The sequence below is a fragment of the Corapipo altera genome, unplaced genomic scaffold, assembly GCF_003945725.1.
Source record: "Corapipo altera isolate COAL_440 unplaced genomic scaffold, ASM394572v1 98, whole genome shotgun sequence".
NCBI classification, from domain to species: Eukaryota; Metazoa; Chordata; class Aves; order Passeriformes; family Pipridae; genus Corapipo; species Corapipo altera.
The window spans coordinates 2,170,005-2,184,782 of record NW_020884914.1 but is presented as its reverse complement, the minus strand read 5'-3'; the positions used below and the strand labels follow the sequence as shown (position 1 = coordinate 2,184,782).

At 38.0% G+C, this 14,778-nt stretch overlaps 1 protein-coding gene and 1 long non-coding RNA gene across 8 annotated transcripts in view; one reads left to right on the top strand and one right to left on the bottom strand.

Annotated features, from left to right (window-relative positions):
• LOC113952598 overlaps positions 1–12,948 on the top strand; it is a 38,380-nt gene extending 25,432 nt beyond the window's left edge. The window contains exons 2-3 of one of the 2 annotated variants that reach the window (XR_003529601.1): positions 6,530–6,664; positions 12,502–12,948. This is a non-coding gene — a long non-coding RNA (uncharacterized LOC113952598). Of the gene's footprint in view, positions 1–6,529; positions 6,665–12,495 lie in introns of both variants that reach the window. The other variant, XR_003529600.1, reaches the window with a different exon arrangement.
• Positions 1–14,778, bottom strand: part of MRTFB (myocardin related transcription factor B) — a 71,670-nt gene that overhangs the window by 54,989 nt on the left and 1,903 nt on the right. For 4 of the 6 annotated variants that reach the window (XM_027654851.1, XM_027654856.1, XM_027654857.1 and 1 more), the window contains exons 2-3: positions 14,039–14,083; positions 13,659–13,727 (exon numbers count right to left, since the gene is read on the bottom strand). The gene's annotated coding sequence lies outside the window, so the exon portion shown is untranslated. The remainder of the gene's footprint in view (positions 1–13,658; positions 13,728–14,038; positions 14,084–14,778) is intronic. The other 2 variants (XM_027654852.1, XM_027654854.1) reach the window with 1 other exon arrangement.

Sequence of the window (14,778 nt, the reverse complement as noted above, 5' to 3'; positions counted from 1 at the left end):
AAGTCTCTCTGATTTAGAATGTAATATACCATGATACCATCATATTTTATATTAAAGATAACAATTTGCCTCCTGTTTCTCATTTATTTGAAGCCTCCTCAATCTTGAAGAATTATTTTATATTTGCCATCTGCATTTACAGATGGTAACCATTATCTATGGAACCTCTGGCTTTAAGCAGACCTATACACAAAGTGTATTTATAACATAACTGAATCTCAACAGTAAAAACATGTACAGGAGAAATACAATTAAAAAAAATCCGTACTATTAAAGTTTCAGCATTCTACTCTGCACAACCCAAGAAAGCACCTTTTGTACAAGGCTGGTCTGACAGAATTTAGTTGTCACTTCAGGGGTTTCCACTCCCTTGCTTGAAACTAAGAAATCTAAAGGTTAAGTTGTATGAACCATCATTACATATGGTATGAAAAACTGTTGGAAAGCACAATACCAACTTACTTGTGGCAACTGAAATAAAAATACTCCACTGTTCCAATATTCCCAAAAGATTTCAGGTGGTTGTTTTTTGGTTTGGGATTTTTTTTAAAAATGCGGAATTCAGTGAAACGTTTGAGAGTAGTACAGTGAAAACTAGAAAAAAATTATTTTCCTACTTAACCTTTAGAATAGATTATCAAAATAGAACCTGCAGCAGCACTGCAAGGAGGGCTGTGGTTCACATTTCTCTGACAAGTACACAGAAACAGTGTTCCAGCCCTGGCAAACGAGAGCTCTGTACAATGCAGGAGCCTTATGTAAGTGTTCTCACAGATTGTAGGTGGTTGCTATCTTCTTAACTGCTGAAGACAAACGCTTCCTTTATTTTTAAACATTTTATCTTCAAAAGACAAAGTATATTTCCTTAGAAAAATCTTATAAGGGAGGGAAATACATACTTCCCTGCTACTCGAGACATTAGAACTGGTATTTTATTCAGGACAAACTGTGAAATCTGGATGACACTGAAGTAGGAAATCAGCTTTTACTTTAGAAATCCACTGGAAAAAAACAGTTCAAGAATCACAGTGCATTGCAACTCTGGCCAAGTCACATGGCTGACCTTAGCACTGCTCCCTCATTCACACCTGCAAGGGACCTGGGGCACCATAAACAGGGCAGGATTTAATGGAATTACCAGCCTCCAGGTTAGACAGCAGGCTCCAGAACAGGATTTACACAATCATGGTGGGAACACGAGCAATCAGCTTCTACATTTATAGAACTCAGTAAAATTTAAAACTCTGTAACTTGCAGTTCATAATACATCAGAGTCTTTAGAGAATACTAGAATTGCAAAATGTTGAGTGTGGTTGGGTTTTCTTACTTTTTTTCTTCCAAGTGCCAGAAAACACTAAACACTAAAAAAGACACTTCAAAAGTAAATGGAGATCCAGCAGGTTCCCAACAGCTGCCAAGGAAGGCCATTTGCACTAAACTCTTCAATCTTCCTGTCAATGCCTGGAAAGACCTGGAAATCTGTGCAGTGGGGCTGGAGATCACAATAAGCACTTTGGGACTGTTACAGTTTCCTTCCATGTGAGCAGTGAGCATTGGGGACCTGCACCTGAGATAATGTGCCAAGTCACACTGAGACCAACCTGCAATTCCTCTCTCCTAAAAGAGGGCCAGGACTCTGCATTCAGAGCTCTGCTGGTCCCACCAGAGCACAGACACCCCCTCAGCAAACTTCCCTTCTCATCAACAAAGGAGCCCAGTTCCCGTGGTCAGACCCCTGGAATGCTCAGTTCCCCCTCTATTCCCAGGATCAACGCAAGCCAGGCTTGGACATAAACACTCCAAGTACACGGGAACATTCAGCTCCCTGAACAATCCGGGAACTGGAAGCTTGGAGAGTCACTTCCCAGAGACAGGCCCTGGATGAAATACCCACTTCGAGGAGAGGAAAGGGCACAGAGTTTCTAGAGGATGACTCCTCTTGGCACGCTGCCCATCAGCAAGGGGTAACTCAAAAATAAAGAACAGCTCCCGGGGCTGGCTGCAGGAAATCCAGCTCCAGTCAGTTCCTGCAGTAACCCCAAAGCCAGGTGTCTGCTCCAATGGCAGGAACGCTCCTCAGTCCAGGACACAGGTTCCTGTGACCTCTGGAATGCCCCGTACTCTGTCGGTGGACACACCCCATATATGCACAATTTCATTGCAGCTGGGCTTACAGCCCATCATACAGCTGAGATCTTATTAAATTCCTACAGGAAAAAGGGTCCTGAGTAACCAAACTGAAAGATAAATAACAGTAATTAAAAAAAAAAGCTTTGGCAATACTTACAAAGTATCTAAAACCCACTTACAGGTATTTTTCCAAATCACTGACCTGTCTTTTGCACCATGTCATATATTGGTGCTTTTAAAATAGTAAAGATGTAAAACCTAAAAAGTAACCTTTTGCATTTAGCATTGCAATTTTAACAATGAACTGGCGCAGAACAGGTTTTTAGTTGTTTTTTCTTTTTCATTTTTTTCAAATCCACTTTCTGATAGAGCACTTAGAACCACTGAAGATGAATTTATGACTGAGTACAAAAAATAACAGACATGGAAAGTACTTGCTATTAATAATCATCCAGATTATCAGTAAATTAACTGAATATGTTGTTCTATTTCATTTTTGTCATTTATAATTTCACTGATTGGAGAAAATGTCTCCAATTACGTTTGCCTCTGTTGCACAAACAATGCTTATTTTGTTGAGGTTTCTGCTCTAATTTCATGTATTTCACAGTGGATTAAAAGACCAGAAGACAATTTTAATGAAAAAAATCTTGAGAATATTCAACCATTTTAGATTCCCCTTCACACAGTACAAGGCTGTTCCTTTTCCCAGAGTGCAGCCTCAGTAGTGACAGCCTGGTGACACTTCAACTCCTGCACCTGGCTTCTTATCCAGCCTCTCTCACTAGAAGTATTGTGGATACAGTATGGGAACTCTAACACGAAAACTGACATTAAATTATTATATTGAAAGAGAAATTGCAATCCTACAGTTAAAATACAGTGTTGAGATATTAATTAATTAAGTTGATCTCTGTGGTAAAATACAAAGCAACAAGGATTTAAATCATACAGCTATTTTTACTGAGGTAATTATACAAAAGCAGAAAAAGATGAGAAATATCAGTGCTGACTAACCATGAGTAATCATCTTGGATTATTCATTATGCAAAACTCACTGTTACTATTAATTTCTTTAAAAAACAATGTGCAGAAGTATTTGACAGAGCTGAGGTTCTGTCACGCTTCCCATCGTAGCAGTGCCTGGAATGCCATCCTCCTTCCAGGAACAAAGAGTTCACACTGGGCTGGTCAGTAGTGCAGAAAAATTTCCCCTTTTACTAAATCACGTATTGATTAAATTTGGTAACTGTGTGCTCTGGTTAAATTAATGCCACTGAGCAGACACCAGAAGACCTCCAGAAACTCATTTTAACACTTTTGCACAATGACAGTGCTACACTGAGATCCTCTTTGCTAATTCTTTGAAGGAGATCTTTAAGTCTGACTGAGGTCTGAAAAATAAGTAAGCTCCACTTGCAAATGCACATCATAAACTAGGTAATGTATAGAAAATGACTGGTATGTGGACTGGGGCAGGGGATGAGTCAGGAGAACCCTCGGTGATCCATTCTCTCCCGTGCCACCTGCAGGCAAAAACACCCAACAAAGGCCCGTCCCGGTGCTGAGCCGGGCCCTGCTGAGAGCACATTAATGAGCAGCACAGAGGGGGCTGTGAGGAACAAAGACAGCCTCCCACAGCTCCCCTGAGCGTGGGCAAACCACAGCCTTCCCTGGGTCTGTAGGGCCAGCCAGATGAGTTCTCTGTTCTTCTCTCACACTGCTGCCTTCTCAAACCAACCCGTGCAAACAGCAGGTGGGCTTCACATAACCCTGCACTGGGAAGGATCAACCTCTGAGCAATGTTGAGAAACGTAGTGTTTAAATACCTTAAGGTCCATGAAAATGTTGTAAGGAGTTGTAAATATTACAATTATCTTCTGTGCTCACACTTCAAGGGCTTTAAAATGATAATTAATAATAGAATTTATCCAAGATGCTACACTTCTTACAGATATTTTAAGTAAAGCAAGCCAAGGTTCAATATGCACAATATTCATCACTAAAACAAAATCAATACCTTCAGGTGAAGAAATGTTTAAATTGTTCACTGATTACATAAAACTTTTCAAATATATCTTCTTTTAAGAAAGTTATGAAAGTTATGAAACTAACTCTGCAACTCAACAACTTCTTACTTTTAATCACCTTTTGAGCAGGCACAATTTGATTTTGTCTCATCTTTTCTGTGGATATTCTTAATCAGCAATGCTCATATTACACCAGTGTAAATCATTCAGCTGGATTAACTGGATTAAACAAACACAAAGCTGCTATAGCACATACCCTCACCAGTTCTATTGAAATAAACAGCTTCACAGAAAATACTTTAAACTAGGAAGGTAAAACAAAGTAGTATCTTGTTTAGATGTTGCACACACAGTGCATGGAAATATATCATTTGCAAATGGTCAGAAAAATCTAAATGTGACATTCCTGTTTTTCAGTCTATGAAGATGATGTTGATTGTCAATATTTTACATTTGCTTTAATATTCTACATTAAAATGCCCATATTAACACTGGCAGCAAATTAATTTGGAGTCAGCTTAGGAAGCAACACAAGGTCAGTTTTATAATACCTAAATTTAGCAAGACAAAGAAACAAAGGAACCAACCAAACAAAAAAGAAACCATGTGCATTACTGGGGTGCAAACAAATGATGCTTCTAGTTTCTCATCCTCATAAGTCTCTGCACATTTAAATTAGAATTTTTTTTACAATAAAACAAATAAAACATAGTGACATAAGATTTCAGAAGCAACTTACTCGAATTCCAATTAACAAAAATTCCGAAGTCCTTAATATCAGCTTTAATGTGGAGCACTCAGCAGCAGTGTTCAAATAATTGCAAGATAAACTCAGATTAACCTGCCAAAAAGCAAGTTCAGTTCTTCTGCTCTATGACAGAACTTTATGGAAGGAATTAGTAAGATCCCATGTGCTCCATGATTTTCTGTGGCCAGCAAACATAAAGTGTAGCCAGCAGAATCTATTTATGTGATTGAAGTTGACAACATATGAAAAAATCTAAACCCAAGTGTTCATTTTGGTATTATAAAAGCACTTGATAGCTCAAGTCTGGAGTAAGGGTCAAATATTTATATGAACACATCATAGGATTGCTACATGTTTTAGTGTCATGTCCTACAAGTGGGTATTTATTGAAAAAAAGGGAAGAGAACCTACACAGAGCTTTTTACAAGAGGTGTTCAGACAGTTCAGGCAACAATTAATAACTTTTATCAATAAACTGGATCATAGCCTTTCACAAATGTGTTCAGAGTCCTTTGATAACCAAAATACTGACCTATTCTAAAAATGAATGTTGGTAAAGCTGTTAAGGCATTTCAGGAAAGGCTGGACGACTCCATGATTTCATTTGTTGGCTACTGCGAGATGTTCCCATTATGACTAAGCTGCAGGTGCTATTCTGTTTATTTTACTGCCTGTAAACCAAGCCCTTGAACTGAACAAAGCAAGGAAAGCACAAGGACTGAAGTCAAGGAGGAAGGAACTGCAGGACTGCTTCCCGCTGACCGTGCTGCTCTTTGCCTCCTGCCACAAATGGGATGGAGCCTTGCACAGTCACATCTCTTAACTGGAAGTTCTGTAAAAATATATACTTTGCTTCTTTTTATTTCTGTACACTGTTAGAGAGACTAGCAAAGCCTTATTATTATAATATTTGCTGTTCTCTTAAAAAACACAACCAACTTCTATTGGACAGAATTCAACATACTATTCACATTCAGCAATAAACTAAATACTAATTAGATATGAATTCAAAATAAGGTAAGCATAATTAGAGATTACTAGCAACTTCCATTTAGAGGGTCTTGAAAAGATCAAAATGATTATATCTGACCTGAAATTCAGTGCACTCATGCAGGTGGTTCCCAGTTAAGCAGGCCCTACTCAGAGCCTTAGGACAACTTAGAAAACCTCTCTTTCACAAACCTTTTGCTGCATGTTGACTTGCACCAACACATCTACTTTCAGATATTAACAATGCAAACAATAACTTGAATTAGCTCCCATGGAAACCAGTCAACTTGTTGCTCTTAACTTCTCAAAGCAAAACTTTTAAAATTTAACCCACTAATGGACAAAAGAAAAATTTAGAAGGTGACAGATTGATGTTTAATTAAAAAAAAGATAAAAATCAACTTGCTGTACATCCTAGAGCAGCAGCTGTTTACCGTGCACTCTTTACCTGATTTACACTATAAGTGCTTAGGGTTCTACAATATTCTTTTGTTTCCTATATCTGATCATGTACCCACCATGTAAAATCATGGCAGAGCTTTACGACATGTATTTGTCTCAAATGACTGGTTTTACTTCAAAGTTATTAGAAGTATTTAATCTTCTCATCCATTCTGTTTCCTTTAACTAGAAAGAAAAGAGAGGCCTGGTCCAAAACCATGAACGTGTCTGGTTTACAAGTCCATGGGACTTCACTTGACACTGGATGATGTGACATTTTGAATAGCAACAAAAGCACAATAAAGGGCTAATTAAAAGTGGTGGGGTAAGTACTGAGATGATTTTTTATAGTGCTGCTGTCCTGCTTAGACAAAACCACTGTGTGAGCTACAACCCTGGATTCTGAAGGCTCTCCTGGAGTTCCCAAAGGCGCCTCACAGCTCCACCCCTGAATTAGTGTACTCCTCACATGTGCTGTGGTACAACTGCTCACCTCCCTTAACTACACACGGGCAGTGACAGCACGTTTTGGCAATCCCATAATACCACTCTGGGCTCTTGCCAGCTCTTGTAAGACACATAAAATATTCTCCACTGATGTGTCATTATTCTACGGTCAGAGTGAGGTCCATCCTTCCAGCAAAAGCTGCCTCTGCAACTGGGCAAAGATGTGTAATTGCTTGGCTTAAAAGCATTCCTTTCTATTACAAACTCTAAAAAGCACAGTTGTTTCATCACTTCTGTATCAGCTGTTACTCAGATTCATGGCTGCAGGAGGATGAGCCCCTTCCTCCAAGTTACACCTCCTGGTAAAGCAGGAAGAAAGAAAAGTTTTCCCACTTTCCTGGAGGGAGAACAGTGTCACACTGCACTGCTCACCTGCTTACAGCCCACTTTGCATTGAGACCTGATTTTTGATACAACAGTGACAAAAGATCCCAATGTGAATGCAATTACATCAGTTGTAATAGATTTACATCTTGCAGGATCTTCCCCAGAATTAAAGTGTTTTTGTTTTTTTTTTTTAATAGAAACACCAAAGCTGCATACTGAAAGAATGCTGAATTCCATGCATTTAAGCACAGACATTCAGGAAGAAAAATTCCCCAGCAAACCACAAAATATCAACCCCAAGATTCCTAAACATTGGAAATTAAGCATGAAGATACACCACATACATGGTATTATGGCTGTAACACAAAAATAAATAAATTGGTTAAAGATGAAATTACTCTTTACTAAACAAAAGCCAAACTTTAACTTCTCAAATCAAGCACATTTCTTCTAACATTAATACTCCCTGTGAACAGGGTAAGAGCACAGGAAGGAATATCACTTATTATTTTTTTATAAATACAGATCCAAGATTATAAGCAATGTAGTTTAATCTCCAGATCAACACCCATATTCTAAAATAACCAGAAAAATGATGTTATTAGTATGTTGCCTGAAAACTCTGATGTTCTAAACAGTTTAATGCTATAATCCCCAGTCCATGCCCTTGGTGCTTTAAGAACCAATTTCTCACGATCCCCAAAGCTAAAATGAACTGGAATTCCATTTTCCATACTGAAATTAGCTAAAGACTAACAGGGCAGAAACTCTGGGTCAGGAGAGTTTATGTTGCCTAAGGCCACTTTCAAAGAAGTCTTATCTGTTAAACTATTGTGTTCCAATATTTCATTCCTTACAAAGCTGTTTGTTTAAAAATAAATAAATAAGAAATAGAACATTGTTTACAGCAGATTTGGGCACAAATTGCTACACTTAGCAGCTGTAACACATCTAATTTCTGTATTTCTTGGGATCTTTCTTATAATACAAATAGAAGTAAAAAAAAGCCAGTAAACCTTCCTCTTGAAAAACAATCATCATTCTCATTTCCCTCAGTTATAAAGGAGAGGGAAAAGTCCTCTGTTTATGCAGAAATGGCAGCAACCAAGAATAAGCTGATCAAGGAAGAAACATAATGGCCTTTAGAAATACTTAAAATCTCAAGAACCACTTAACAGAAATTTATTAAACAGAGAAAAAGGCCTCATGTATTAAAAGATATAAATGTCGTAAGTGTAGACTTAAAAATGAGAAAACCTGACTGCAACACCTTCATTCATTCTACCAATTATTTCCAAATATCATATTAATTTAGGAAAATAATGTTCATAAATGTATGATTAAAATAATAACACAACACCAACAGGGCATCTACTTCAAGGGTTTACCAAAACTAAACCAGTTACTGGCAAATTAGGTCCAGTGGCAGAGAGATTAAATACAGGGTTCTGTCAGAACAACCAAGTGGCTGAATTAATTCTCTGCCCTCAGCTGAAAATGTTCTTCAGTCACGGAGTAAACTTCATGAGCTTCAGAATGCAAAAAAAAATCCTTAAAACATAGGCTGAAATACTTTCAATATATTCTCTTCTATCCCTCTGCAGTACTCTAATGAAAAAGCTCTTACTGAACATTTCTTCTCCTGAACACATCACAACTAGGGTAGCAGTCAATTTATGAACTCATTAGCCTAAAAACACTTGGAGCCATAATTTCTCTCCTAATAATACTTTTTTCTGTATAGTAGACATTTCTGGTCTTCAGCAGCATAACAGAAAATATCTTGCTTTAGTATCTCTTCTGATCTGTAACATTTCCATCATTTAACAGTTATCCAATGTCATTTATTAGGGTACGTTTCAAAACACTTTGATCTATTTACTAACACTAAAACACACAGCGTTTTTAATCATGAATAAATCAGTAAAAACAGGCTGGAAAACCTAAGCAATCCCACTCTTTCCTCAAAGATACATTTTTGAGCAGCACTCAAAATATAGAAAAAAAAAAACCAACACAAAGCTTGATTAGAAACTCTGTTGGAAAATCACGAAAACAAGATATTCCTTAAATATAATCTGGTCAGATATAAATACTACAGTCCAGGTTTCTTTTGCTCTTGCGTTTTTTTCATAATTCCTTTTCTAGATCAGATCATAGTTCCTTTCTTCCCCACACAACTTTAGTACCATTCCTGATTCCTCTCCCTGAACTCTCAATTTGTTTCTATCCTCCATGTATCACTAAATCACCTCTCAACTCAGCTTCCACCTTACCCATCAAAAATGCTCTGTATACCATCCTTCCCTGATAGCCTTTTCGCCTCTTGACCATGTTCCTCAGCCAGCCAGGATAAGGCTTGGATCAGGCTTTCAGAAGTCTACTACGGATGCCAAGAACCCCCAGGCAGATGAGAGATGCTTATGGAACTGTATCTTTTGAAATACCTTCTGGCTCCACCTGCCCCAGATATTTGAGAAACAGTAGAATTTTGAGCCATGTCTGTGTCCAGGAGTCTCACTGTGGTTAGTCTGCATTGAAGGGCAGCACCTGCCCGTGTTCTGTCCACACTCCATGTCCAGTGGCTGGTTGGGCTCCACATTCCCCCCCTGCTCCTGCTCAGAGCATTCTCAAAGCAGAGAAAGATGAACTGTGGGTTGGAATAGGTTGAAACCATCTGCATTTCACCCTTTCCCAGAGACTCCACCTTTCTGTTTTCCTAACTCTGCGTGCCCAGCTTTTAAAATCAGGCACATTCTACAGGACCTGGTGAAAGAGCCATCAAATGGTTCAACTGGCAGAACAGAGGAAGGGTGGAACATCTGGCAGAGGAGGGAGGTTCTCATTCCAAAAATCACAAATTACACTGTTATTCACAGAAGCAAAGAAAGTTGGTTGAAACCATCTACAGCTGTAGAGTGAATTATTTAAGGCTTGATTCACATTGGAAGATTTATAATCCCCATAAAGATGGTTTATATTTTGCAAACACTGACAGCATTTGCTCAGTACTTCCTATGCAAGTGCTGCTGTATTATTTGACATTAAAATAAACAAACATTACTGTAAATAACCCACACAAATTCAGAAATAATAAAGACTGCAACATAAAGCAGTAACTTCTCTTGAATTAAGTATTTACTAGAAACACAGCCAGTGAGCTCTACCCTCATAAACTGTGAACTGAAATCCTCCTGCTCAACAGACACTGCAAATGAAATTACTGTTGAACACATTAAGGAGAAAATGGTGAGGTTTTGTCTTTTCTGGAGCTTCACACACAGTTGTGAAGTTGTGTGTTGTAACAGCTCTCAGTACTTACCTAAAACACATGAGCCAAACTACAGAAACATTGGAAATTTGTAAAGAAATAACAGCAAGTCCCAAAGGAATGACTGTTAACTGATTACCTTTGCCTTTGGAGCAAATCCTTGCTATTAGTGAGATAAAGTATTATCAGCACTTTCACTACTTGCAAATTGTATCTAAGATTTGGATTTCTTACCTGAAACTAGGTTTGCAAAAATACCTACATCAGTACATTCACGTGCTCCTCTGAGGACAAGCATTAAATTCTGCAATTTTTTCTCAAAACACCCCACTTTGTAGAAGTGAATAACTTAAAAAGGAGAGCTGACCTGCAAACACACAGCTTCACTGTCCATTTGGCCTCCAGCTGCACAGCAAAGGCTGCTGCACAGTCATACTAAATCAAAGACAGTCTGAATTTATCTATTTTCAGAATTTTCTTACTAGGAGTGTGCATAAATGTATTGCTCTCTGTTGGATGTGAAGTGAGCACAGGCAGAACTATGAGAGGAAAATGTGTGAACAAGCATACAGCCACTCAAAAATATTACTGATCTGAATAAGAGCAACTCTGACACATCAGTACTAAATGGTATCAAGAGCTGATTAAAAAAAAGGATTTTTTAAGCTATTTCCTAATTCACACAGGTTACAAGGCTTTAACAAAAACCTTATAAACAAACACACTAAGGATATTTATACAGAGTATGGCTGTACAAAGAGTACAAGTTACATACTGGAAATCATCAGCAAAACACTGAGGCATTTCTTCTTGGGTACCTGTCTTGAGCTGTACTTTCCATAGAAAAATACGTTTAAAATGATATTTTTTAAAGTGAATATCCTAAAAAATAACATCCTAAGTGACATATCATAATGAAAAACTACACTCAAAAATAGTTCAGGGAGATTTATTACTCCACTCAAAACCTCCTAAAATAATGCAGAAATGGTGCAATTCAGACCAACCATAATGAACATAAAGACAGGGATACCATAATTCACTCTGAACACCTCTGTGTAAGGGATTGCTCACACACAGAATTGCATCTGTGGCACTGTGGTGTGAGGAGACCCCCCCAGACACAGTTACACACCCGTTTCCCTGCTTATGTTACATCACAACTATTCCTTTCCTAAAGCTTTGCTGACATGTGGCTCTAAATCCTGACGAGCTTTAAGCATGTGTTCAACTTTGTGCACCCCATTTAGTCTCAGAAACACATGCTTAAAGCTTTGCTGGATTGCAACTTTACCAAGCAATACATCTTCATTTTTAAAGTTAGTCAGAATGCCAGTAGCTGGAATTCTACGTCTCTTCTATTTATTTTTTTCTATAGGAAATACTGAAAAAGTTGCCACTCATGAAATATAAGAACCATTTATGGGTATTAACTGGACTTTACTGGAATACACTAACAACCTGAACTCATTTTAATGAGTTTCTCTGCTGAATTTTTATGAGCTACCTCTTTTACATTTAGAGTAAAGAATGACTGGCACACTAATTTTAATGTCTCTAGAATTTTTATTCACATTTTTAGCAACTGTTCCCCAGCTTCCAGCAGGCTTCTAGTATTAGAAACAAAATGTGGGAACAAAAACGTGTGTGTGTGTATATATATATATAGGTATATAAACTAGGGCTAATCATCTCACAAATTCAGTCTTAGAAGGGTAGAAAAGCAGCGTGTTTTCTTTTTGTCTTTATTTTTAGTGTTTTGTTCATTGGTGTTTCACTAGTTAGTGTGAAGATCAAAAATCAGTTTAACTGTGACTTCTCTCTCACTTTGTTGCTCTTGGCATTCTGCCCAGCTTGAAGCCCGTCTTCAAACATTTAATTAATGGCTTTAGCCAAGTACCCAAATATGAAATCTTAAAATACTGTCTACTGAGTCAACAATCAGAGACCCAGTTTATTGCACAAGTGCAAAACTGTTACATTAACATCTGGATTTAATAACAGGAATGTGAATACTTAAATAAATTCTGTAACGTGCATTTGCTTTGGAGTTTCAGGATATGGAAGATTTTTGTGGCTGTGGCTTCGACAGAGCCTCAACAACCACAAGGAGCAGTTTTACAGAAGCCATCAATCTTCACCACAGAAGGAAAGTTTGGAAATGTTGTATGCCATAACTAATACAATGCAATTTTGGCTCTTGAACTTCAGGTGGTAAAAAGGCTTAAACCAGGCCAGGAATACCGGTTCCCTGTCCGCAGTGCAGCATGGAACAGTTTCATTTCAAGAAGCAAACATGAAACATTCATGGCTGTCAAGTGCAAATAGGCCTAATTTCAGGTGTTGATCTCTTTTTTTGGGCACTCTGCTAGGAGAGCAGCAGATACACTCCCAGTCAGAAAGAAGGTTGTAGATTTACTAACCCAGCACACCAAGGGAACTGGTTTGCCAAGTCTAACCAACCTGCTCTGCTCTTTGTGCAGCCCGAACACAACCCTCCACACACCTTGCCTTCAGGTTAAAGGAAGCTCCCCTCTCTGCAGGTGTATCCAGTTGCTCTTTCTTTGCCTTACACCACAGTTCTGGGGTTTGTTGGAATACATCAATGCTCCAGATACAAACCACCTTCTGTGTATACCCAGTTTTGTATGTCTTGCTGTCCTTCCAGTCTCTGGAGCAGTTCTTAGCCATGAAAGTCATGTGCAGTGTCTGGCTTCTTCTGTAGAGGTGGAACCAATGCTCTGGTCCATCTAAGGGGGCCTCAGTAGAAATTATCAAGGAGACTTTAAGCTTGGTGCTCTGTCTCAGTTACCCTGAAAATCAGGCAACCTCTCTCACCCCCCCAGCAAAGCCCTTTTTCCCATACAAGAGATGGGGAGGGAGGAGCAGGATCAGAATTGTCACTGTTTGGGGACCAGCAGAACAACACAGGCACACAGTTCCAAAACTGAGAATGTTTTAGTTGAAATAATCTAAATTCCTTGTTTTACTGAGCTGCTTGATCTCCCTCCCTAATACCTCCTGAGACAGCACTATCAGCAGCCATTAAACTCCTTGGTTACTCCCTCTGAAACAGAAGTTTCCTCATCTCTGCCAGGACTGATTTAACTAAACCACACTGGGTCTGGTGGCCCTTTGCAAGTGCTGGGACGAGCCTGAATCACTGCAGAAAAACAAACAAACAAAATGCTCCATAGGCCAAAGTTTTACCTACCAATAGCAAAACTATTCGCATTTGGAAAAAGCCTAATATAACCTCTGAAGGCTTGCAAGCATGACAGTCCTTTAAAAAGAGAAAATATTGTTTAATCAGCATACAAATATTTAACTCAAAATTCTAAGAGGTAATAAAAAATGACTTGTATCAAATGCCAAAGCATATTATCACAGAAACTTGCTCTTAGTTCATGTAACACAGGTACTACATATCCCCAAATTTCTGTCTGTATAGGAACATATCTCTTGGAAAACCTGCCATTTTAACAGGATTATAAAACCAGGAAAATTTAAAGGGATACACTTCTCACTAAAAAAATAGCTTTATTTACAAAATGGATTTAGAAAATTTTAATTCTTTTAAGATGCAGGACTTACCTTGTATCTCTTGCCCCCCTCTAAAGTGTCCGTTTCAGCACATTTCTGGTCAGTTGGAAAGTAAAGAAGAAAAACAGAAGTCACAAAAACGTCACAAGGATTCATTATTTTCAAAGTTACATATTCTAATCCATTTAAGAAATTAAAGCCCTAAGAATATTAATTCACCTTTCTCAGTTTTTGCAGGTTTGTGATGTTAAAGTATGTTACTAGCTTAAACTCCTGAGAGTAAACTGATTCTAATATGCTCTAAGCAAATCTTTTAGCACCTTTCATGTTACTGCTCAAATTCTAAGACCTTATTTGTCCTTCCAGTTACCTCTGGTAAGAATACAGTGGTAAAACTCTCTTCTTCTAACTCAACTACAATATACAAGACCATTTCCAGCTCCTTTAAGTCCATCTTGCATAATTTCTTAGAGCTGGAATGTCTTCACACTTGGAAGTTTAAGTGCCAATTATATCTAAGCACTATAACTTCATTTAATAACAGAAATAGATTCTAGTTTTCTACAGATTCCAATGCAATGGACCCTTTATAAAGAAAAAGAAACTGCTCACATGACATTTTGTCTTTTTGCTGTGACAACTCAAACATATTTGTTCCTTCATCTACATTTAATTTATTAGTACATTTTAGAGTATGTGTGTACAAACTTACATATACAGACACCTATGATGATGTCAATAGAAACCTAATGCATATTAAATTTAGAAAAGTTCAAGAAACCAGTTGTTTT